General features: G+C 47.9%; 1 pseudogene; it reads right to left on the bottom strand.

Annotated features, from left to right (window-relative positions):
* Nucleotides 1–3,206: 3,206 nt before the first annotated feature.
* On the bottom strand, nucleotides 3,207–24,456 carry LOC136374687 (sushi repeat-containing protein SRPX2-like; annotated as a pseudogene).
* Between the last annotated feature and the right edge of the window lie 201 nt (nucleotides 24,457–24,657).

The following is a 24,657-nucleotide window of genomic DNA, read 5'->3' as shown; positions in this document are numbered from 1 at the left end:
AAACTCTGGGCACAGACTTTAACCCTTTTCCCTCCCCCATGGAAGACAGAGTGATTTGAAATGTAGAGAGACAGCATTGAGACAAAGTCAGTGAAAGAACTGAGAAAGACTATTGGAAGATGGGATGGAGGAAGTGGACATTTCTGACCGGACTTCTCTGGGTGTGAATTATGGGGAAATGGATTGTTTTTGTAATACCCTAATGCTGCTTGAGGGAATGCAAGTTCTAGCCAAAGGGTTGTGTGTATTGATATACATGGGGTTTAATTGAGAATTTTGATTAGAATATGTCCCTGGCTCCTGGGAAAGAACAAGGAGATTTCTATTTCTTTTGAAATAGAAGTGAATTTAGAGATGGAAGAGAATCCCTGTTTTGTACTAGAAAAGCATTCTTAAAATGATACCCCAAACACGTGGAAGCCCATGAACAGCATAAAAAGATGTTATATGAATGAGACTGCACAGAATCTGCAAAAATTCTAGGCGGTTGCAGATCTGTGAACGCCACCAGACCTTATTCTTGTGGCGTGTTCTCCATAACCCTAGAGAGGCTCCTCTCCCAAGGTGATGTATCGGCGATTGATGGAGAGATGAGAAGACTGATTCATGATCAGAATTCGATTTTACTCATGTTTTCCAAGTCTTATATACCATTTCAGTGAGGTTAATAATTTCTACTACAATAATTAGGTTAGAAGATCATACAAGCAACTCATGCATTATACAACATTTTTATCGTAGGGGGTTGACTGAATCTTTTCCCTTAAGCAGGTTTTAATCCCATCTTCTCATAAGCTCAAAATTCTGTTTGTCCTTGCCACAGCATCCTAGTCATCAGACTAGTTATGCTAATTAAGTCTTTCTTACTCTCAGACTTGTGTATTCCCACAGTGATGTAGGATTGTGTTTAAATGGTTGCAACTGACTGAAAATCATAGTTTTCTCTCTGTGGTGAGTGGGAAAGTGAACAGTTTGGAGGGGGGGGGGAGGTGTTTGAATGTCTCAGAATATCTCATTTTTTTTCCTCTTTTTCTTTAGTGCATATTAATAAAATCTATGTTTTTGCTCTCAAGTTGTGCCTGTTATGCCCTTTTCTCCCAGAGTCCTATCTCCCAGTTGATAATTTAAATTTGGCGAATGTGAAACCACAACAGAGAGCTACTCTAGGAGGAGGAGATAATGCGAGTTTTGGGGCAGGTAAAGGACAGGGCTGGAGGCAGCTTCACTCTCTTGCTCTCAGTATTGCATCAGAGAGGACAGGGCCAGGCTGCTGCTTGCTGCAGGAGGAGTTCACTGTCACCAGAAAGTCCAGTCCAGGGAAATCTACCATCATCTGCTCGCATGCCCTGGAATTCTGAGCTCCTCGGCCTGCCCTGCTGGAGCTGGGCCAGCCCTGCCCCACTGTCGCGGCTTCTTTGGCACTGCTCTTTTTGCTACAGTGTGACCCTGCTCGCCCTGCCCTGCCAGGACACCCTGCCAGGACACCCTGCCCCTGCCTGCTGGGAACATTCTGCCATTCCAGCCACCAGCCCAGGACTTTCCACTGTTCCAGCTTGGTGCTCTGAGGGTCCTGCAGGGGCACCGAGACCAAACTGCCCTGGGTTTTGTGAAGCAAAGCCCTCAAGGTTCTTGGTACCATTTTGTTATTAATGCTGTAGTTGTCGTTTTTGTTTGCTTTGTTATACATACAAGTAAAGAACAGCTATTCCCATCCCCATACCTCTGCCTGAAAGCCCCTTTAATTTTCTAAATTATAATAATTTGGAGGGAAGGGAATTTGAATTCTCCATTCCTGGGGAGGTCCCGCCCTTCCCTAGCAGATACCTGTCTTTTAAACCAAGACATCTTGTCATAAGCCTTGTACCAGATTTTAGGCTGAACGGGAGTCCTTGTGGACCCTTCTTCTCCCCCAGGAAAAATGCTTTGAAATGTCACTGTGTTTTTATTTCTTCGCATTCTTCCTTCCACGATCTGCTCTCTCCACCCTCTTCCCCACACACAGTTGCAGCACTGGATGGATGGAACTGTGTGGGGTCGGCCTGGGGGGGTTGGGGATTGTGGTCTCCAGGAAACATTTGTTTCCCAGGCCTCTCAGTGACACATGTGCTAGCACTGACTTATTATACGAATTTATTTAAAGTTAATATTCTACTGCCAAAGCAGTTCCCAGTGTTAGGAAAATTAATCCACAAACACCAGAGGTTTATGTCCAAAAAGGAACCAGAGGAGTCCTTTTACTTTATTCAAATAAAGGGAGAGGCTATGGGGCATTTCCCCTGGGGTCTTTCAAATTTTGGAGGACGCAGCCTCCTATTTATCCTAATTCCCTAGCCGCATTTCCCTCTCTCTTTCCCCATTGGCTGAGGTACTTGAGAGGTACAGACTTTCTGGAGTGCCTAATGCCTAAAATTCACGTTTAATGTATAAGCTCCTTTTTAATTTTTAATTCTTATGGAATTTATGGGTTTTCCCCATTGTTTCTTTCATCTTTCAATATCCAATTTCATTTATCAGCAAACCTACAGTTTGTAAAGGCAAATATCTTCTTTTCCATTCATCAATCAGTGGAATCCTTCCCATTGTTTCTTTTGTCTCTCGATGCTAGTTTTATCTACCAGCAGACCCACTGCTTGTTTGTAAAAACAAGTCTGTCATTCCTCTCACCAGAAAGGGTTCCCTGTGGGTGGTGGGAGAGGGAGTGGCAGGGGAGATGTCAAGCCCTTTAGGGTGGACTGCACGCTGGCTGGCTGCTATGGGCTCTGCTGAGCATGGGGCCATTTGCTTTTAATAAGGGCTTTTAGAGTGGGAGGTATCGGATCCAGGTTGTGCATGGGGATGAGCCGTGGGGAGGCTGAAGCTGCTGTAAGAGGTTGTGGCACTGCTGGCTGGCCTGCCCTCCCTGCCCTGCCACTCTCTTCTGGCTCTGTCTCCCCTCTGCCCTGGGATTTGAGCAGGGGCACTCCAGTGTCTCCTGCCAGGGTCCTGGTTGGGCTGAACCATCCCCCAGCTGGAAACAGCTCCTGGATGCTGGGCAGTAGGACTCTGCTGGCGCACAGTCCTTGCTCACCTCCGTGCGCCAGAGCAGCCAGAGAGGGGCTCCCCTTCCCCGGAGCTCCCTGCTCCTCCTCTACAGTGGGCAACTAGTAAAGCAGAAACGAAGGTGTCCATCCCCTGAGGGCAGTGGCAGGGGTGTCCCTGGCGCTGGCTCACTCGCAGGGGTCCCTGCTCTATGCCTGCCTCACTGCCTCGCAGTCGCTCAGCAGGTAGGTGTCAATGAAGATGAAGAGCTCATCGGAGCTGACTGTGGAGATGTAGCGCTCCTGGTCAGTGCCCACCTTGTCCAGCAGCACTGTGTTGAAGTGGGAGCACGTGAGGTGCAGGGAGTACCTGCAGGTGCAAGGGGGGTCACTGCTCAGGGCTTGCACTGAGGGCTGAGCCTGCCCACCTCTTGCAACCATGCTCAGGTCCTCCTGGAGTGGAGGCTCCCACCTCTTCCTCGGGGCTGTGAACTCTAGGAAGCTCTGGTGACACTGCATTCAGACTTGCAGTGTCTACACAAGCCCCTCTGGTGCAGCAGAAAAGGGCTCTTAATGAACCCAGCTGCAACCTCATGCTTTTCCATTTCTAGAGACATTCCCATTCCCTGTCCCCTTGAATAACCACCTGGCTCTGCAGGACAGCCCCACCTCCCCTAACTGAGCTCCTTGATGATTCCAAGGGACAGCCAGTGCTCCCGGATGCATCTCACCTTGTGTGGGGGCTGCCCCACCAGCTCCATGGTGGTGACATGGCACAAGTCCAGCCTGCAGGCAGCTTGTTGTAGAGGAGGGGGACAGTGAGGAGGTGCTGGATGTGGAGGTGGGGAGGGGGGCAGCAGGAAAGCCTCTTCACCTGCAGCATGGAGATCTACATCTTGTAGTAGTGGTTAGAGGGGTCAGGGGCCGAGATGACAAAGAGGTGGCATTTCTTATGGAACTGATCCAGCAGGCTGGTGGCCAAGTTCACATCTGTGTTGATCTGCATGGCTGGGGCAAAACACAAGTGTGTGGGGAGGTGCTATCGTGCCCTCCATCACCCGTTTGACCCATCAGGCAGCATCCCCCAAAGCTCTAGGCATCGCCATGGACAAGTCCTGCCCTGCCCACACCACTCAGGTGCACGCAGAGGCTGGAAGTCCGTCCACTGTTGAGTGGACTGTGTCAGACCCGCAGGGAGGTGCCCTGGCATTCATAGCCCCCGTCGCACAGGTACTTGCAGGTGGCACCATAGTTGTTGCTGTCGGAGGTTCAGGAGATGTACCTGTTCTTAGGAGGCTTCAGGACAGGGCAGCGCCTCACTGCAGAGAGGGAAGCTGGGTGAGGGCTGGGGGTGATGGAGCACAGCCACAGCAGTGGGTGTGGAGGCTGGAGCTGGGGGGAGCAGTGAGTGGCTCCACAGGAGCGCTCTCACCTTGCATGTGGATGCTGAATTTGCAGCTGGCTCAGTTGTAAGCCTGGCCATGGGCGGTGTAGCAGATCACATGCTCTCCAGGGAATTTGGAGCCGGGCTCTGGGCCCCACAGCATCACCCTGACCCAGCAGATGGAATTCTCCATCAGCATCCCGTGAAGGGGCACCTGACACGGCCTCCAGCCCTCACTAGCAGTGCCTGCAGCCCCTCTGCCCTCACCTCTTGATAACACCATCAGCAGAGTCCCTCACATGGGGAGGGTCCCAGTAGAATGTGGTAGTCAGCTTGCCTGGCTCTGCTAGGTGCTCCTGGGAGTCTGGACAGTGGATCTTGGGAGGCTCCAGATCTGCCCAGAGGGAGTGAATTATTAAAAAAATATGGATATTGATCTAATACAGATATCCATCTATGATGGACAAAGACTCTCTAACAGTTTAAAGTTCTTCTGTCCAGTTTTTGGGTTCTCCCACTCAAATGCAAAGATTTTCTGGCTGGCTTCATGGAGAGGGAGGCAAAAGAAAGCATCCTTCAAATCTAAAACAGTAAACCAGGTTAGTTCGGGGGTTAAACTAGTTAACAAGGTATAAGGGTTAGCAACTACTGGATATAAGTCTTCAGCAATTTTGTTAACAGGCCTTAAGTCCTGTACTAGCTTGTATGACCCGTCAGGCTTCTTCACTGGCAAGACAGGAATGTTGAAATCAGACTGACACTTCCTTGGTAGTCCTATTTTCAAAAAGTTTTCAATAATTGGACTAATCCCTTCTCTATCTTCTTTCTTTATGGGGTATTGTTTAACCCTTACTGGCTGTCCTCCTTCTTTAAGTTTGATCTGTACTGGTAGTTCATTCTTTGCCTTGGCTGGTATGTCAGAAGCCCACACTCCAGGAAACACTTGATCTATTATTTTCCTGGAATTCTCTTCTTCATTTGCAACTTCGATTTTTTTTGTTATCGTCATTAAACTTAACAGTTCTACATATTGTTGATCTTTTACCTCAAAAAAAATTTCTCCATTCTTAAATATTATTTTTGCCTTCAGCTGCTCTAGCAGATCTCTGCCCAAAAGTGCAGATGGAGCTTTAGGCATATATAAAAATCTATGAATTTCCCATTGTTTTCCAATTTATACTTCAGTGGTTTGCAAAAATAAGCTCTTTCAGATTGGCCAGTCGTTCCTTTTACCATAACATAGTCATTGGTTACAGATATTAGGGCCTTATTCAGCACTGAAAATGTTGCCCCTGTGTTTATTAAGAATTCTACCTCTTTTTCTCTGTTCCCTAGTTTGACTATAACCAGAGGGTCCCCTAGGGTGGGGCCCTTGGGTCCTCCTCAGTCCTTTTCTACATGAGTAACCACCTTTTCTCCTTTTTGACCACCTTTTCTTTGTTCATCATCCTTTCTTAGTTCTGGGCTGTTATAAATTGGCCAGGAGACTTGCTCCTTTGAAAAGCCTTTATTAGTCAGCTCTTTCAAGGGGGAACTCGAGGGGTCGCCTGCGCCGTCACCGCTCCTGTCGTTGTTCCCGCTCCTGTTGCCGTTCTCGTTCCGGCCACCGCTGAGGAGGTGTCAGACGAATCTGCTGCTCTCGCTGCAGAGTCGGGAGTTCCTGCCTCGCGGGAATCCCCAGGAACTCAACTGGGCTCGTGTGGTCTAGGGGCGTCACTTCTTCCTAGTCTCTTTGTGGTCATGGTGAGGCGGCAGAAGCAGAATTCAGTCCTTAGGTAGCTGAGGGTCTTCTCGGTGTTGTAGTGTCTCCCTTTTATCTGGATTTTGTGCTGGGTCCCGGCTTTTGGGTCCGTTTGCCGGCAACTGCACTTCGGTTTTGGAGCGGTGCACCATGGAAGTCCTTGGATTTTCCTATTAGGCGGGGCCAGCAGTTCGAGGAGCCGGCGCGAATGGCGACAGCCTAGCCCGACGGAAGGGGAGGGAACCCGGGGTTTTAGAGGGGGTATACAACTTGGAATAAGATTTTTGAGGGTACAAACTTTGGTACAAACAGCATAATTTTCTTAACAGACAGGTTACAACTGGCATAACATTTGAAACAGTACAACTTTTTTAACAAATGACAGACTGTGTAAGAAAATGGGAATCTCTTACATTTTATTCATTTCAGTCCCCCCTCTATTTCTTTGATCGGGCCTTTGCCCGCATCAATTGGCAGTTTTTGATTCATGGGAGTATATCTTTCTTAATTTTTGGTACTGGTTTTATATTCTTTTGGCTTCATTTAGTTCTTCAGTTTGGGGTTCTAGTCTTATTATATTTGTGGGCCTTGGGACATTTATTTTAGTAGGTTTGGGGCTTGCTTGAACGGTTGCAGTTATTGGTCAAATTAAACAGGGGAGTATGCAGGGAAGGAGTAGAAGGCTGGCAAGGATGCTTATTACAATAAATAAGTCAATAGGTAAGTTTTTATCAAGGGGTTCATCTATTTCATTCTTCATGATCAGTGGCTTTTCTTTTATTAAATTTGCAACTCCCTTTGGATTGTCTAATTTTTTAGGGTAAAACCATTCTCTTATAGGGCACTCTCCAGCTGCATAAATGTCGCAGCATTTTTTTGCAATCCAATATTGCTTTTCATTTTTCCAGCAAGTGGATACTTGCGTTATATTAAAACACGTGGGACTCACATGAGTGTGAACTCTTATAAGGGACTGCAGATTCTCCCCGTCATAGATGAGATGGTAGCCCCTAGAGCATGTTTCTTTGGCGTATTTGCTTATTAATGGGACTAAAATTAGTCCTCCCAAGAGTCCAGTATGAACCATTATTTCGATCTCACCTGGTCTTGCCTCTTGGGTCAGGGAAGTGGGATAGTCGTTCTTAGAGCATGCTCCTTCGGTGGGTTTGCTCATTGATAGGACTATAATTAATCCTCTCAAGAGTCCAGTATGAACTATTATCTCGATCTCACCTGGTCTTGCCTCTTGGGTTGGGGAAGTTATTTAGCTGGCCTTATGGAGTTCCTTTCAGTGTGCCCCCACTTCTTTTTCAGTTTTTGATTAGGCTTTTTGTGGTGTGCCCTATAAGAGATCTGTAATGATATTATTATCACAACCTTTTAACACTTCATGATAACTTAGAACAACAACTTACAGAGAACATTTTTCTATTATCTAATTAGGCTTTGGTTGTTTTTTGAAGGTTATTTTAAGTGTGTTTGGATCTCTAATGGTAGAGGTGTATCTTCAAGATCCTCTCTTACTTTTGTTTGTAAATCTTTGATTTCCAGGCAATTGTGCTCTAAGTTTGGTGTGGTTTCCCCTGAGAGGAACTGGGCAGGATTTAGACTTTTTGATGTGATTAGCTCCAAATCACTGGTGCCGGTTAAAATCACTTCATATTTTAAAATTCTTGAGTCAGTCAGCCATTGTTGAGCCTTTTGGCTCAACACTGTCTTGAGATCATGGGGTGTGTGTGCAATGATTTTTCCCTGCAGTGTCAGTTTTTGTGCTTCCTCCACAAGCACAGCTGTGGCTGCTACAGCTTGGAGGCAAGCCGGCCACCCTCTTGCAACTGGATCCAGAAGTTTGGAAAGATATGCGACAGGCTTTTTGTGTTTTATATTTTCTATAACTGAAGCCCTGAAAGGCTCCCCTTCTGCTTCTAGGACTTCACAAGTTTTTTTTCCAATCGCAATTCCAACTGGAAGTTGGTTAATATATGATTTATCTGCACCAGTATCTACTAAAAATTCAAACTCTTCATGTTGGGGACCTATTTCAAAATTTATTATGGGTTCTTCCTGATGTTTCGTGGGGTCCCCTAACGCATAGAGCCCATGACACCCCTAATCCTCTTTGATCTCTTCCTTCAATAATTTTTCCAATGCCTCTTGCTCCCCCACGACAGTCTCATCAAATGACATTTTTTTGCAATGTTTTTAAAAGTGTCCTATTTCTCCACAATAATAACAGGCTCGGGTCTCTCTTGGTCTCTGAGGAGTACCCCAAGGTGGTGGGTTTCTTCCTCTTCCCTTTTCTGGTAAAGATTTTGTGTTTCTTTTACCCCTAGTATGCTCTCTGAGATCCCTTACACTTTCCCTGGCCACGGCTACCATAATCTTGGTTTCTGCTTTTGTTCTTTCTTCTTCTCTCTTAAGGTATACTTTTAGGGCTTCCCTTAATAATTCATTTATTTCTCGGTCTTGCCAGTCCTCCATCTTTTCAAGTTTTCTTCTGATATCCGGCCAGGATTTTGTGACAAACTGTAATTTTAATAATATCTGTCCCTCTGGGCTATCTGGATCTAAATTGGAATATTGCTGGAAATTCCGTCTGAGCCTGCTCAGCCAGGCTGCTGGGGTTTCATCTTTTTCTTGGGTCCTGTCAAAAGCTAATTTGCTGTTGCTACTTCGAGGAACTGATTCTTTAATATCTCTTATTATTCGGTTTCTATAATCTTCCATATTTCTCCTCCCTTCTCCTCTCTTTGGGTCCCACCCTGGGTCAGCTATTGGCAAATTCTGGTCACTGGGGGGGGCCATTCGGTTTTCTCTTTCCCAGATGCGCATCCTCGCTGCCCTAACCAGCCGAACCTCGTCTGGATTGAATAGTATATTTAAGATGGAGTTTAGTTCTCCCCATGTATAAATATTTGGGCCCAAAAACTGGTCAATCTGGTTGGCAATTCCCACTGGGTTTTCAACTAGATTCCTCAGCTCTTTCTTAAAATTTCTGACTTCTGACGCTCTTAAAGGTGCATTGACAAACCCTATTCTTCCAATACCCCCACCCATCGGGACCTCCCTTAGGGGAAAGAGTTTGGTTTTTGACCTGGTGTTACTGTAAGGTCTTTCTGGGTTTTTTATTGCCTGGCAGGATGCATTGTTAGGTGCTAGACTTAGCTCCCAGCTGTGAGGGGGGGCAGGGATTGTGGATGGTGAAGGAGAGGAGGTTAGAGCAGTGTTAGGAAACGGCAGAGGGTAAGAGGGGTGTTGTGGTTTTGAAAACAAACCAAGTGAGAGGCTCTAAGTCAGAAATAAAATTTAATGAGAAGAAAAGGAAAATAAAATAGACTAAAATAAAATAAAATAAATACAAAAAGAAAAACCACTGACAGAGTCAGAATACAACCTGATCAGGGTGATGGAAACAGTCCAGACGAGGTGGTCTTCATGAAACAGAAATCTTGTAGAAAGGTCTGGTAGCTCCAGTCCTCTGGGAATCCAGTGGGTGAAGGCTGCTTCTACTGGCCCAAATCCCAGCTTATATCCAGGTGAGAATGCTTGGCTCTTCCCCATGGGCGGAGCATCTCACAATGGGATGATGAGTCATGGAAGAGGGCTTTAATGGCCTGAGTCATGCAGAAGGCATTGATGGGCCATTAACTGAAGATGGTGATAGAATACATCCTAAACTACAACCCAGGACAATCCACCCCTTATTCTATTACCATCTACAACATGCCTAAATCAATACATTCTTACAGATGAATGCGTATATACATACAGAATGAAACCTTACACATTGCTCTCACTTAAAATTAGGTCTCCCTGTGGTACACAACGGGTTTATCCATCTTTCTGCATTACCCACCAAGTGTAACCAGGCCCTTGAGCAAAGACAATCCCATGGACGGGTCTGCCTTTGCCTGAAGTGGGATTAATCCAAACACTCTTTCCTAAAATGCCCTTCATGTGTACCACAGGTACTTTGTCTCCATCCACTGTGTGTAAGGGTTCAGACTGGGCAGGACCACCTCGATTGATAGACCCTCGGGTGTTAACCATCCATGTGGCTTTGGCTAAGTTTAGTTCCCAATTCTTGAAGGTTCCCCCACCAAGTGCCTTCAGGGCAGTCTTTAATAGTCCGTTGCACCGTTCAACTTTCCCAGCAGCTGGTGCATGATAAGGAATGTGGTATATCCATTCAACACCATGTTCTCTAGCCCAGGTGTTTATAAGGTTGTTCTTGAAATGGGTCCCATTGTCCGACTCAATTCTCTCAGGGGTGCCATGTCTCCACAGGATTTGTTTTTCAAGGCCCAGGATGGTGTTCCGGGCAGTGGCATGAGGCACAGGGTGGGTTTCCAGCCATCCAGTGGTGACTTCCACCATGGTCAGCACGTACCGCTTTCCTTGGCGTGTTTGGGGAAGGGTGATATAGTCAATTTGCCAGGCTTCCCCGTACCTGTACTTCAGCCATCGTCCACCATACCACAGAGGCTTCATTCGCTTGGCCTGTTTGCAGCGCAGGTCTCACAGTTGTGGATGACCTGTGAGATGCTGTCCATAGTGAGGTCCACCCCTCGGTCACGGGCCCATCGATATGTTGCATCTCTTCCCTGATGACCAGAGGCATCATGGGCCCAACGAGCTAGGAATAATTCTCCCTTGTGCTGCCAATCTAGATCCACTTGTGATACTTTCACCTTGGCAGCTTTGTCTACCTGCTTGTTGTTGTGATGCTCCTCATTAGCCCGGCTTTTGGGTATATGCGCATCCACATGTCGAACCTTCACGGTCAGCCTCTCTACTCGGGCGGCGATGTCTTGCCAAATGTCAGTGGCCCAGATGGGTTTTCCTCTGCGCTGCCAATTGGCCTTTTTCCAGCGATTCAGCCATCCCCACAGAGCATTAGCTACCATCCATGAGTCAGTGTAGAGATAAAGCCTCGGCCACTTTTCGCGTTCAGCAATTTCTAAAGCCAGCTGGACAGCTTTAAGCTCTGCAACTTGACTCGATCCACCTTGTCCCTCGGTAGCTTGTGCAACTTGTCGTGTGGGGCTCCATGCTGCAGCTTTCCATTTCCGGTTAGCTCCTACAATTCAGCAGGAGCCATCAGTGAACAGAGCATATCGTCTTTCAGTCTCCGGTAGTTCATTATATGGTGGGGCTTCCTCAGTACGTGTTACTTGCTTTTCTCCTTCTTCTTCTTCAGATGATAATCCAAAAGTTTCACCTTCCGGCCAGTTCGTTGTAACTTCCAGAATCCCAGGGCGATTTGGGTTTCCAATGCGGGCACGCTGTGTAATGAGGGCAATCCATTTGCTCCATGTGGTATCGGTGGCATGATGTGTGGAAGGAACCTTTCCCTTAAACATCCACCCCAGCACTGGTAGTCGGGGTGCCAAAAGCAGCTGTGTTTCAGTGCCAATCACTTCTGAGGCGGCTTGAACTCCTTCATAGGCGGCCAAGATCTCCTTCTCTGTGGGAGTGTAGTTGGCCTCGGAGCCTCTGTAACTTCGGCTCCAGAATCCCAATGGTCGGCCTCGAGTCTCCCCAGGCACTTTCTGCCAAAGGCTCCAAGACAAACCATTGTTTCCAGCTGAGGAGTAAAGCACATTCCTCACATCTGGTCCCGTCCTGACTGGGCCCAGGGCTACTGCATGAGCAATCTCTTGCTTGATCTGAACAAAAGCTTGTTGCTGTTCAGGCCCCCAGTGGAAATCGTTCTTCTTGCGGGTCACCAAGTAGAGAGGGCTCACGATCTGACTGTACTCAGGAATGTGCATCCTCCAAAAGCCTATGGCACCTAGGAAAGCTTGTGTTTCCTTTTTGTTGGTAGGTGCGGACATGGCTGTGATCTTGTTGATTATCTCTGTGGGGATTTGGCGACGACCATCTTGCCGTTTGACCCCCAAGAACTGGATTTCTTGAGCTGGTCCCTTAACCTTGCTTCTTTTAATGGCAAAACCAGCTTTCAGCAGAATTTGGATAATTTCCTCTCCTTTCTTGAAGACCTCCTCTGGTGTATTCCCCCATATGATGATGTCATCAATGTACTGCAGATGCTCTGGAGCCTCACCCTTTTCCAGTGCAGATTGGATCAGTGCATGGCAGATGGTGGGGCTATGTTTCCACCCCTGGGGCAGTCGGTTCCAGGTGTACTGCACGCCCCTCCAGGTGAAGGCAAACTGAGGTCTGCACTCCGCTGCCAAAGGAATGGAGAAGAAGGCATTGGCGATATCAATGGTTGCATACCACTTTGCTGCTTTGGACTCCAGCTCGTACTGAAGCTCTAACATGTCTGGCACAGCAGCGCTCAGTGGTGGTGTGACTTCATTCAGACCACGGTAATCCACCGTCAGTCTCCATTCTCCACTGGACTTATGCACCGGCCAAATCGGGCTGTTGAAAGGTGAATGGGCCTTACTGACCACCCCTTGGCTTTCCAGTTTACGGATCATCTCATGTATGGGAGTCACAGAGTCTCTGTCAGTGCGGTATTGCCGACGGTGTACTGTTGCTGTGGCAATTGGTACTTGTTGTTCTTCAACTTTCAGCAGTCCCACAGCAGAGGGGTCATCTGAGAGACCAGGCAAGGTATTCAACTGTCTGATGTCTTCTTTCACCACTGTGGCTATCCCAAAAGCCCAACGATATCCTTTTGGATCTTTGAAATATCCATTCCTGAGATAGTCTATGCCGAGGATGCATGGGGCCTCTGGGCCAGTTGCGATAGGGTGTTTTTGCCACTCGTTCCCAGTTAAACTCACTTCGGCCTCTAATACAGTCAGTTCCTGGGACCCTCCTGTTACTCCTGTAATAGAAATGGGTTCTGTTCCTACATACCTTGATGGCATCATGGTACATTGGGCCCCAGTGTCAACCAGTGCCGTATATTTTTGTGGGTCAGATGTGCCAGGCCATCGGATCCACACAGTCCAGTAGATCCGATTGTCCCTTTCCTCTTCCTGGCTAGAGGCAGGGCCCCCCTATTCCTGGTCATCACATACGTTGTTCTCCTCCTGTAAATGTGTTGCTGAGGTCCCTTCAAGAGGATCAGTCATATCATCATTCCTGTAACGTCTGGAGTTCTGTGCACGAGAGACTGGAGCAACACTGATTCTAGATGAGCTTTTTGTGGTAGGTATTTCTCTTTTCAGTTCACGTACCCGGGCTGCTAAGGAGGAGGTGGGTTTTCCATCCCACTTCTTCATATCTTCTCCATGCTCCCGAAGAAAAGACCAAAGGTTACCTCGGGGTGTGTATCCTCTCTCCCTGGCTGGGAGACGCCTGCTCCTAATCGCAGAGACTCTCGTCGGCTCTGGTGAGATATCGTAAATTTCTTCCTTAAGTTCTTTTTTCAGTTTCTGATGGCCTTCTTCAATCAGGTTCCTGACTTGCTCAGCCAGTCTTGTTTCCACAGATGAGACATGGGCACGAACTGGGGCGGTGACAGTGTCCTCGTAAATCCTTAGTTTATTAGCCAGGACACCCACCTTGTCCTCACCTTCTCTCCATTGCAGTGTTGCCAGGTAACGTGAGTACATCTCTGGTCCAAGCCATGCAAATCTCAACCACATCCGTGATGTGCACTGGACATCATCTGGGCTCTTAGGAAATCTCTCATCTTCTGCAAAAATGATCTCCAGCACAGCCAATTCCCTTAGGCATCGGATACCTTGTTCTATTGTGTTCCATTTTCCTTGCTGCACTAGGAGGTCTTCTTTACAAAGGTATCTGTCTTTCACACTTGTTAGCAGTCGCTGCCAGAGGCTGAGAGTTTCTTGGGTTTTTCCAATTCCCTGGTCAATGACCACATCCCGGGACAGTGATCCCAGTTGCCTGGCCTCAGTTCCATCCAGAATGGTGTCATTGGCTGCAGCATCCCAGATGCGGAGCAGCCAGGTGAGGATGGACTCGTTGGTCTGGCGGGTGAATTCCCTTTGCAGGTCACGCAGCTCACCCAGAGATAGAGAGCGGGTGATGATTGTCTCTGTCTCTTCAGCTGAGTGCGAAGGTCCTGCTCCATCCTCGTCAGTCACTATGCGGACTGATTTGCTCCTTGATTTCTTCTTCTGAGTGGTGGCAACTGCTACTGGTTTAGGCTGTTCCGGTTCAGTGACGGTTTGTGTGGAGATGCTGACAGCACTTTTGGTTCCTTTTTCCTCTGTGACAGTCTGTGTAGTCGTCGATGCTATTGCTTTGCTTCTTTTTACCTCTTCTACTTCTTTAAGAACATGCTCCAACACACCATGTAGTGTTTTGATTCTAAGCATGGTGCTTAGAAAACAAAGAAAACAGAAAAAACAAAGCAGTACTAACAAGAACATTATGCTGTCCTTGGCATCCAGAGGGTACTCAATATTTTCGAAAACTGCTGTGTCCTTCCTGAAAAGCTGGAAAAAATCATTCTTTACTCCTCCCCACAGGGGCTGGGTGAGATTGTTGAGGATCCAGATGTAGCATCCTAGACTAGAACAAGAATACAAAACTGGGTATATATTCTGAATAATGTTCATTGCCTCAGATTTTATCAAGCAATGGACATAATAGACCAGTAAAGCAATTTTAGTACCATATCCTGGTCTACGCAGGAGTATTAAGGCCGGCAGATAGTGCCCCACGTTCGGAAAAATATAGAGAGATAGGTATAAGACACATGTAAGCATGTTGGGCATCATAACAGACAGGTGTCTTCTTCAATAAAATTGTAATTTCTGACTTTTCTTATTGCCTCTGCCCCACGTTGGGCGCCAAAAATATGTTGTGGTTTTGAAAACAAACCAAGTGAGAGGCTCTAAGTCAGAAATAAAATTTAATGAGAAGAAAAGGAAAATAAAATAGAATAAAATAAAATAAAATAAATACAAAAAGAAAAACCACTGACAGAGTCAGAATACAACCTGATCAGGGTGATGGAAACAGTCCAGACGAGGTGGTCTTCCTGAAACAGAAATCTTGTAGAAAGGTCTGGTAGCTCCGGTCCTCTGGGAATCCAGTGGGTGAGGGCTGCTTCTACTGGCCCAAATCCCAGCTTATATCCAGGTGAGAATGCTTGGCTCTTCCCCATGGGCGGAGCATCTCACAATGGGATGATGAGTGATGAAAGAGGGCCTTGATGGCCCATTAAAGAGAGAGATAACTCCCAGAGGGAGTTATCTCTGAGTCATGCAGAAGGCATTGATGGGCCATTAACTGAAGATGGTGATAGAATACATCCTAAACTACAACCCAGGACAAGGGGTTATAATCTGGGGGGGGGGGGGGGGGGGCAAGCTGGGGAAAGAACAGGGATTACAGTTTGGGAAGGTGGCATATGATTTTCAGGTGAGGTTGGAGGATTAGTAGGGATAGTTTGTAGTACTTCGGGATAAACTGGAGGAGGAGGCAAATGTTCTAAGGGGTCCCAATTATGGCTAGCTTCCTCTTGGTTCTCCTGCTTTTCATTCCTTTGTTTCCCTTGCTGTAACTTACATATTTTTGTTGTTTTATTTTTGACTACTTGTTTTTGCCAACAGACAGCATAGAGTATTTGTTCGGTACTTGAATCCCCTCGAGATTTCAAGTATTGAGTTAATTGTGAACACATCCAGGGGTCTCTAGTTCCACACCATGGCCATTTTTCAGGTAAATCTAGGTTAGGCCAAGCCTCTATGCAATAATGGATCATTTTGATTCTGTCCAAGCTTTTAGTGGCTTCATCAAACTCGTATAGTTCTAACATTTGTCCTAGTGGACTGTCTGGTGGAATATTTCTTATCTTTTTCTCTTTTTTCTCCTCAACTGGCTCCACTCTACTTATGTACGCCCCCATTTTCACTGGGTCTCAAATAAAAACTACGGTGCTCTTACCCTGACAGAAACTTTACTTTAGGGCAACACAAAGCAAAATTATCTGACTTTGTTTTAACTAAACTTCTTTAAGGTGCCCCTACACACACACAAGTTTAAAGGTGGGCAACCCAAATTTTAACTCTCACTCACTCTTTGAACACTCGTAAGTAGCCCCAGGGACCCTCTCTTAGGGTATGGGCACTACCCCTGCCAGTGCTCGGAATGCTCCACAGGTAGCCTGGTGACCCGCCCTTAGGGCCTTAGCCACTACCCCTTAGCCAGCACTCCTTTTCTCTCCTGTACGTTAGGCAAATCCCCGTAAGTGGCCGGTCAACCAGGGCCCAGGGTTCCAGCCACCACCTACTGCCAGGATTTGGACATAAAGCTTGCGATGTACTCACTCACCCTACCTAAAAGTCCCTCGCCCTTTGGGACTCCCCTAACTCTTACTTCTCTGCACTCGGACAGCGTCCTCCTTGGCACCCCCGACCAGTTCTACCTCTCCGTACCTGGACAGTGTACCTCTTCCCTGGGTACCCCCGACCAATACGACACCCTCGAACCCGGAAAGCGTACCCAAGATACCCCTGACCCATGCAGACTCTTTTATCCCAGCACTCCGACAGCTACCCCAGCCAGTCTCCAAAGCACCCCGAAAGCAGCCGATCTTTGCTACCACAGCCGGTCCTCAGACGCTCTGGGCCGTAGACTCAGCCAGTACTCTTTATCCCAGCACCCCGACAGCTACCCCAGCCAGTCTCCAAAGCACCCCGAAAGCAGCCTATCTTTGCTACCACAGCCGTTCCTCAGACGCTCTGGGCCGTAGCCTCAACCAGTGCTCTCTTCCTCTCCCCAAACCCCGGTAGTTACCCCAGCAAGTGCCAACTCACAAGCCCCAAAAGTAGCCTGGGCAACCTGCCCTTAGGGTTCTAGCCGCTACCCCAGCCAGCGCTAGTCTCCTGTGACACCCCGGGCTATAACCTCAGCCAGTGTGGTGCGTGCCTCACACTGCTCAAGACCTTTCGCACGCTTGAAATTGGCCCAAGCCTTTTCTGCCACACACTTCTTTGACGTGCCACTCACTCTCTAAATTCCTCTGCACGTCCGGAGGGGGGCCCCCTACGCCCCTGGAGACACCTCAGTCACTCCCAATACACTCGCTTCCTGCTTTTCCCGGCCGGCCCCCTCGCGGAGGTGCGGAAACGCGGTACTCAGCAGTCCAAACTTGCTTGGGGGGTCCGAGCTGCCGGCCCCCCTCTCATTCACTCCACACTCGCTCGTCTCCACTTCCGCCACCGGTTGTTCTTACCGATGCTCCTCAGTGGCGTCCCACGAGGCTGGCGAGAGTCGTCCTCTGGTCCGGGATGTCCAGCTGTCCAGGAGGTCCGAGGTCGGGCTGCGCCTTCCCGTCCAGGTCCTCTTCTGGGCGTGGCTTAGATCCCGGACGGGTCCCCAAATTGTTATAAATGGGCCAGGAGACTTGCTCCTTTGAAAAGCCTTTATTAGTCAGCTCTTTCAAGGGGGAACTCGAGGGGTTGCCTGCGCCGTCACCGCTCCTGTCGTTGTTCCCGCTCCTGTCACCGTTCTCGTTCCGGACACCGCTGAGGTGTCAGACGAATCTGCTGCTCTCGCTGCAGAGTCGGGAGTTCCTGCCTCGCGGGAATCCCCAGGAACTCAACTGGGCTCGTGTGGTCTAGAGGCGTCACTTCTTCCCAGTCTCTTTGTGGTCATGGTGAGGCGGCAGAAGCAGAATTCAGTCCTTAGGTAGCTGAGGGTCTTCTCGGTGTTGTAGTGTCTCCCTTTTATCTGGATTTTGTGCTGGGTCCCGGCTTTTGGGTCCGTTTGCCGGCAACTGCACTTCGGTTTTGGAGCGGTGCACCATGGAAGTCCTTGGATTTTCCTATTAGGCGGGGCCAGCAGTTCGAGGAGCCGGCGCGAATGGCGACAGCCTAGCCCGACGGAAGGGGAGGGAACCCGGGGTTTTAGAGGGGGTATACAACTTGGAATAAGATTTTTGAGGGTACAAACTTTGGTACAAACAGCTTAACAGACAGGTTACAACTGGCATAACATTTGAAACAGTACAACTTTTTTAACAAATGACAGACTGTGTGAAAATGGGAATCTCTTACATTTTATTCATTTCATGGGCAATGTTTTTTCCAGTGACCAAATTTCTTGCAGAATGAGCATTGGTCTTTTCCTAGTCAGGGTGGTCCCTGTTTCGGTGGACCTTGCCTACGTTTTCTTTTTTCTCTCTCTTTTACTTTTGCTACTAATTTCTTCATCCCTTCTTTATATCCTTTTTCCTGGTTACTAAAAACTCTCCAGGCCTCATCTAGTAAAGCTTCTAAATTCTGGCTGTATGGACCTCAGATCTTCTGGAGTTTCCGCCTGATGTCTCCTGTAAACTGTCCTAAAAATAGATTTATTAATTGCTGTGTCCCTTCATTAGATCCAGGATCCAGGGTGGTGTGTCGGCGCATCACGTCTCACAGGTGATCTAGAAATTCACAAGATGTTTGGGAGGGGCCTTGTTTGACAGCATATAGTGCTGACCAATTTATGGTTTTGGGGATTGCTCTTTCTAGCCCTTTGTTGGGAGTTAGGTTTTATTCCTTTTTACTCTAAAGAATTTTTTCCCCATAAGTTACCAAGGAGACTAAATGTTGTACTTAAGACTATTTAACAAAACAAAGGGGTGGTCAAAGCTCGGAGGGGGGTGGGGGTTTTGAGGCAGGTAAAGGACAGAGCTTCAGGCAGCCTGTCTCTGTGGTTTTTGGCATTCGGGGAGAAAGCATGGCTGGGTTGGTACTCCTGCTGGAGGAGTTCACTGTCTCTGGAGGAGTCCAGTCCTGGGAAATCTGCCATCATCTGCTTGCCCTGGAATTCTGAGCTTCTCTGCCACCCTGCGAGAGCTGGGCCAGCCCTGCCCTGCCATTGTGGTTCCATCAGCACTGCTCGTCTGCTACAGAGTGACCCTGCATTCCCCTGCCCTGCCGGGACATCCTGCCACTCCAGCTACCAGCCCAAGACTTTTCCACTGTTCCCAGCTTGATGCTCTGAGGATCCTACAAAGGCACTGAGACCAAACTGCTCTGGGGTTTTGTGAAGGAAAGTCCTCGAAGTTCTTGGTACTGTTTTTGTTATCAATGCTGTAGGTTTTTTGTTTGTTTGCTTGCTTTGTTATATATACTAGTAAAGAACTGCTATTTCTATTTCCAAAATCTTTTGCCTAAAAGCTTTTAACTGAAAAAATTATCATTGGAAAAAGGGTGGTGGTGGTGGTGGTGGTTTACATTCTCCATTCCAAGGGAAGCTCCAGCTTTTCCCTGGCAGATATCTGTCTTCCCAAACCAAGACACCCTTTTACTACCAATTCCTGGTGTCTTTTTAATCATCCCAACCCCTCATCATTATTAGGATCTCAGTCTGGGTCTTGAAGGGGAAATACATCTTTAACATCTTCTTGTGTTGTTCTACAATGATCCTCGACCAGATCCTTAGCCACTTTTAAAACTAATTGCTTTTTAGTCTCTGTTAAGGCATCAAGCAGCAATTGGAGGTTTGCCCAATCAGGTAAATGCTGCTTAATTACAAACTTCATTTTCTTAGCAACCCCTATTGGATCACTTTGATAGCCCTTAGCACTCTTTTCCCAGATCTCTAAATCAGTCGAGGAAAATAGAAGCTTAATCCGTTTTGTTTCTTCATCAGAGGTCATTGCTCATTTTAGAGGTGCTTGTATGACCTCTGTGTTTTTTTTTCAGTTCCTTGATGCTATAGGCCCTTGTGGAGGAAGTTTGGGGGCTGATGGGGGAGGTTCAGGTTAATCCCACTCACAGTCACTGCTAGGCAGTGGTGGATATGGTTCAGGAGTGGGTGGAAAAACCCCTACCTTAGTTGCTGTCCTTCCAAAGGAAAATGAAGTTAGAGATGAAGTGGGGGAGGCTGGAGTTAATGGTAGTTCTGAATCTGCATTTCCCACCCACCCCACCCCCCCTTTCCTGTCTTTTTGGGGATGGTTTAAGTATGTCTTCTGTCTCCTGTTCCAAAGCCTCTACCTGGTATACCTTGTCAGGATGTGTGCACCACTGATTTACAGAGCAGGTGCTGCAGCACTGTTTGGGCTTCCCTTTAGTAGCTTTATTGTCCTTTTTAAGAGCCAATACTAAAGGATCAGATGGTGGCCTCATTCCACAATCCCTTTGCCACTCAGGGTGATTTTGAAGGCTGAAAAACATATCTGCATAAGTCGCTCCTGACCACCTTTGTTCCTGCAGGAGGAAAAGCATTAACTGTAATAGTGTCTCATAGTCCAGTGTACCATTTGCTGGCCACTTCACTCCCTCATCAAGCTTATAGAGTGGCCACCACTGTGTACATAACTTGACCAGCTTCCTCTTGGTTTCTGAACCATCATAGCCCACCAGCTCTTTCCAGTGTGTTAAAATGCACCCCAAAGGGCTTCTTCTGGGAAGCTCTTTGCTCTCATTTGCCCCCATGTTTAGAGTCCTCTTTTTCCCAACGCCTTTTGATCTCATCCCAATTCTTAAGTTTCACTTGGTATTCCTTTGTGGTACAAAAATATGCTGGCCACACTCAACTTCAAGAATTTTTACTGGTTTCTTTAAGGTTCCTGAAATTTTGCTTTCTAGCAACTGAAATATTCTACTGCTACTGTGGGATTCCTGAACAGTTGCCTACAAAATCCATATAGCTATCTGGGTAGCCTTCTGTTCCTTTGTACGGTAGAGATCACAAATTCCACTCCTAGGTACTAGCCACCTGTACCTTTGTCAGACCCATGAGCTCTGACAGACCGCACAATGAAACACAATCCATGGATTACAGTAGCAACCCTTCCTTGGGCAGGGGAACTCTTCTGAACCAGCCTCCCAATTTTTGTGCCTTTTATTTCTGGGCAGATAGTTTAATCAGCAAAAGGAAGAAATCCAGCTTGTTAATCTTAAAAAAGAAAAAAAAAATTAGCAGTATGTAGTTCTTTAAAACAAGGCTCGAAGCATCAGCTGTTGAGGAAAGAACTTATGGTTACACAAAAAGAGGGAAAACCTCCTTTTTATTAAAAAAAAAAACACACAATCAGCCAGGCACGTCACTCAGATTGCTGGTTATTAATCACTTATTAAAGCAGGTCTTCTGTTATGCCTTGCCTTGGGTATATTGCTATTAAAATACATTTAAAATTAACAAATGTGAACTTTGCAAAGTACCAGCTGAGTTCCAGCAGAAATCCCACGATTCTACGCTGCACCCAGAGCTGTGCAAATCACGACTATCTTAGCACACTAAAATCCCTTGGCTACCTCGGCTGGCACTGGGATCTCCGTTTGTTGCACACAATCAAAAGCTGCTAGACCGGGTTTCCCTTTTCTGCAGGGACCTGAATTCAAACACCAACGGTTTTAGACTGACAAAGGAAACAGCCGGGGTCCCTTACGACTCTAAACACATTCAACCAAAAGTTTTAACAAGGTCTCGCCAAAATCCCACGGATGTTTTTCTACTGAACAACACACTGATTAAAATCACACTATCAGTTATACAGTCAAAACTTACACACAGTCCTCTCTGTGACACACTCCAGTCACAGCATAAGCACTCAAATCCCTCCGCTTTCTCCGACAGAGGTATTCTTCCGCAGATCGGTGGGAGTTTTAAAATCTCTTACAACTTTAAACTTGCAAAACTTACAAAAAACACTTACAAAGGTTAGTAGCACACTCCAAAATTGCACAAATCAAAATGCCTACAACACAAATTTCACAAACCACAACACATATGGTACACAAATTATTCCTTTCCCCACCTAAGCACACACAATCGCAAAACCACAGGACCACCAAACAGACACGGATCCGTCCGCAATACAAGCTGAAACTGTAGCCACCACTGCTCCTAAAACCAACAAGACCGGTGGCTCTGCTGCCACCGCTGCCCCCCCCCCCCCCCCCCCCCCCCCCTCAGGACGCAGTCACAAGTTACCAGCTTTTACCTGGAACAAAAAGAACCATTTGCAAGACTCTGGAGTTTCCAAAACCCAGTCAGGCCTCTGATTTGCATAAGACATCTCTTATGACTTATAAGCTGCCTCTATTCAAAGGTACCTGTTTTCAATATTTTTTTTTTTTTTTTAAACATACCTTTTGTCCGTAATTCCAGCAGGCTCTGGTCTTTCCCCAGGGGTGTCAGCAGGGCCGCGGGAGCCCTCTTCCCAGGAAATTCTGGGCGGGAGCCCAGAGGGGTCCCAGACCCTGATGGCCCCCTCGGCCAGAAAGAGCAGTGTCCTGCCGCGGTCGCCAAAATGAATTATTAAAAAAGTATGGATATTGATCTAATACTGATATCCAACTATGATGGACAAAGACTCTCTAACAGTTTAAAGTTAGAAAGTGTATGCTTATTACGACGTAGCGTGCGGAATAGCTCCCAAATACACATGCGCGCTTCACAGATGATCAGGGTCTTTTTATGTACAGGAGTATTGAATACCCAAAACACAAATGCATATTCATAACTCTGGTACATCCCATTTTCCACCTCGTATGGTAATTAGCCAAAAAGCAATTAAGCATGTGTAGTTTGTTCTTTGAAATGGGTTGGTGGCCCTTTTTATGGGACGGAGTCTCAAAATGATGAAGTAAGATGTGTCTTCTTCGCTTTGACTTTCTAACCTTTTAAGTGTTGTGTGACAACTGAATCCTGTTTTTCCAGGACTGTTTGATTTATGATTATACTGTATTCTTGGAGTCTATTGATTAGTCAGAATACACAATCATAAGTTGACAGGCCTCATGATTTATCAGTTACTTAAATCTGGCTTCTGTTTACAAAGGGAAGTTTATCTATCTTACTTCAGCAATACCTAGTTTAACTAAAGTCCTTAATTCTTCAAAATTAATGTCTCAGGAGGAGAGAGATTCATGGAATCTCTGGATGCCTTGGCTGAGCTATGAGAGCAAGATGCCAGCCCTGGTGTTGAACCACCTCAGGGACCTCGGAGCCACCTGAACCTGCTGTAAAGCCAGCGCTGAGTGTCCCAGTCCTGGGCTGGTGCCTGTGTTTCAGGGCTAATGGCACTGTGGGTAGCAGCAGGGACTGGGGTCCCAATGGAGGGAGGTGCTGGAAATGTCCGGGTTGGATTTAGGGTGACACCTGCAGACATCCCAGGCATGGGTGATGAGCCCCTGCATGCCCCAGCATTGTGGGGTGAGAATTTACCTACACAGATTGGCTCGCTCCCACTCCAGTGCCCATCCTCCATGCAGATGCAACTCTGGTCACCCTCCAGCTGGTAGCCAGGCAGGCAGGTGTAGTCACAATGGGAATCCATCTGCACACCTGCTGAGCACACATAGGAGCCCTGCAGCACTGCTGGCAGCACATGGCACCACATTTCTGGGATGGAGGGAGCAAACAAGGGAGGGAAGTGGCTGCTAGCCATTATGAGTGGGCAGAGCACCCAGGACTGGCTGCTGTGGGTGCCCTGTGGGGATGCTGGTAAGGCAAGGGCTGGGGACACTCATGCCAGCAGTATGCCATCCCAGACCAGTGGCGGTTGAGCAGGCACTGGACAGTGCTGGGACCCACCAGGCAGTAGCCGTGGGTGCAGCTCAGCTTTCAGCGTGTCCCCAGGCTGCTGCAGTAGGAGCTGCCCCAGGGTGAGTAGCAAGTGGCCTCTCCATGGTGGATGTTGAGTGTGGCACACCACTGGGGCACTGTGGAAGAGCAGGGAGGTGACAGAGGTATCTGCCATGCCATGGTTTCTCCATGAGGACCCAAAGGATGGGTTGGATGCTGTTACCATGGTGGTAATCCAGGGCAGGCTCAGGTGGGGGTTCTTCTGTGTACACCTTGTTGGTGTGACTCTCCAGGTAGTAGCCAGACCCTGGGGAAGGAAAAGATGAGCAGGCTGCAGGGTAGCTCATGGCTGCAAAATGTCCCACAACTCCCAACAAGCAATCCCAGCCCTGGGCAGACCCTGTGCTTGGGGCTGCTGTCAAGGGTTAAACTGGGCAGACCATGAGCCCAGCCCCAGTGACATGGTGTGCGCTGGCACCAACTGCAGACTAAACAGCAGCAGCTGTGGCTGTGGCAGGAAATGGGTGCTGGTGCAGAGTGGGCTGGCACCAACCCCCAGCTTCATGCTGCTGGGAAGTCCTTCCACCTGCTCGCATGGCACCGTTGCTGCCACGGGGCATCCCAAGGGAAAGAAGAAAGCTGCCCTTTCATGCCCTTTCCTGCTCATCCCCTCACCAAGGCAAGGAATGACAAGCATGCTGTCCGGCTGGGGGCTGGTTGGGGTGCAGCCCCTTGCCCGTGCTCCAGAGAAGGATGAAGCTGCTCAAGGGGCTTGGCTGGAGATGCTGGCCCCCAGCCACCCGTGCTGCACAGCAGGGCCCCATGGATGGGGTGAGAACAGCCCTGCGCCATCCTTGTGGGCAGCCCTCTGTCCCGCACCATGCCTTCATGGGCAAGATACTATTCCAGTTGGTAGAGGGGTCCGCCGCTTGGGACCCAGAGAGCCACAACCGCCCCCAAAAGATGTCTCGCTAAAGACAGCTTCCTGGGGGGTCAGGGTGCTCCTCAGCTGGCAGAGGGGCTTCTCAGCAGGAGGGCAGAGCAGTGATTTTTCAGCTCAGTGATTTCAGCCCAGTGATTTCAGCTCAGTG

The sequence above is a fragment of the Sylvia atricapilla genome (genome assembly GCF_009819655.1).
Source record: "Sylvia atricapilla isolate bSylAtr1 chromosome W unlocalized genomic scaffold, bSylAtr1.pri scaffold_60_arrow_ctg1, whole genome shotgun sequence".
Classification (NCBI taxonomy): Eukaryota; Metazoa; Chordata; class Aves; order Passeriformes; family Sylviidae; genus Sylvia; species Sylvia atricapilla.
This window is presented reverse-complemented; position numbering and strand designations above follow the sequence as displayed.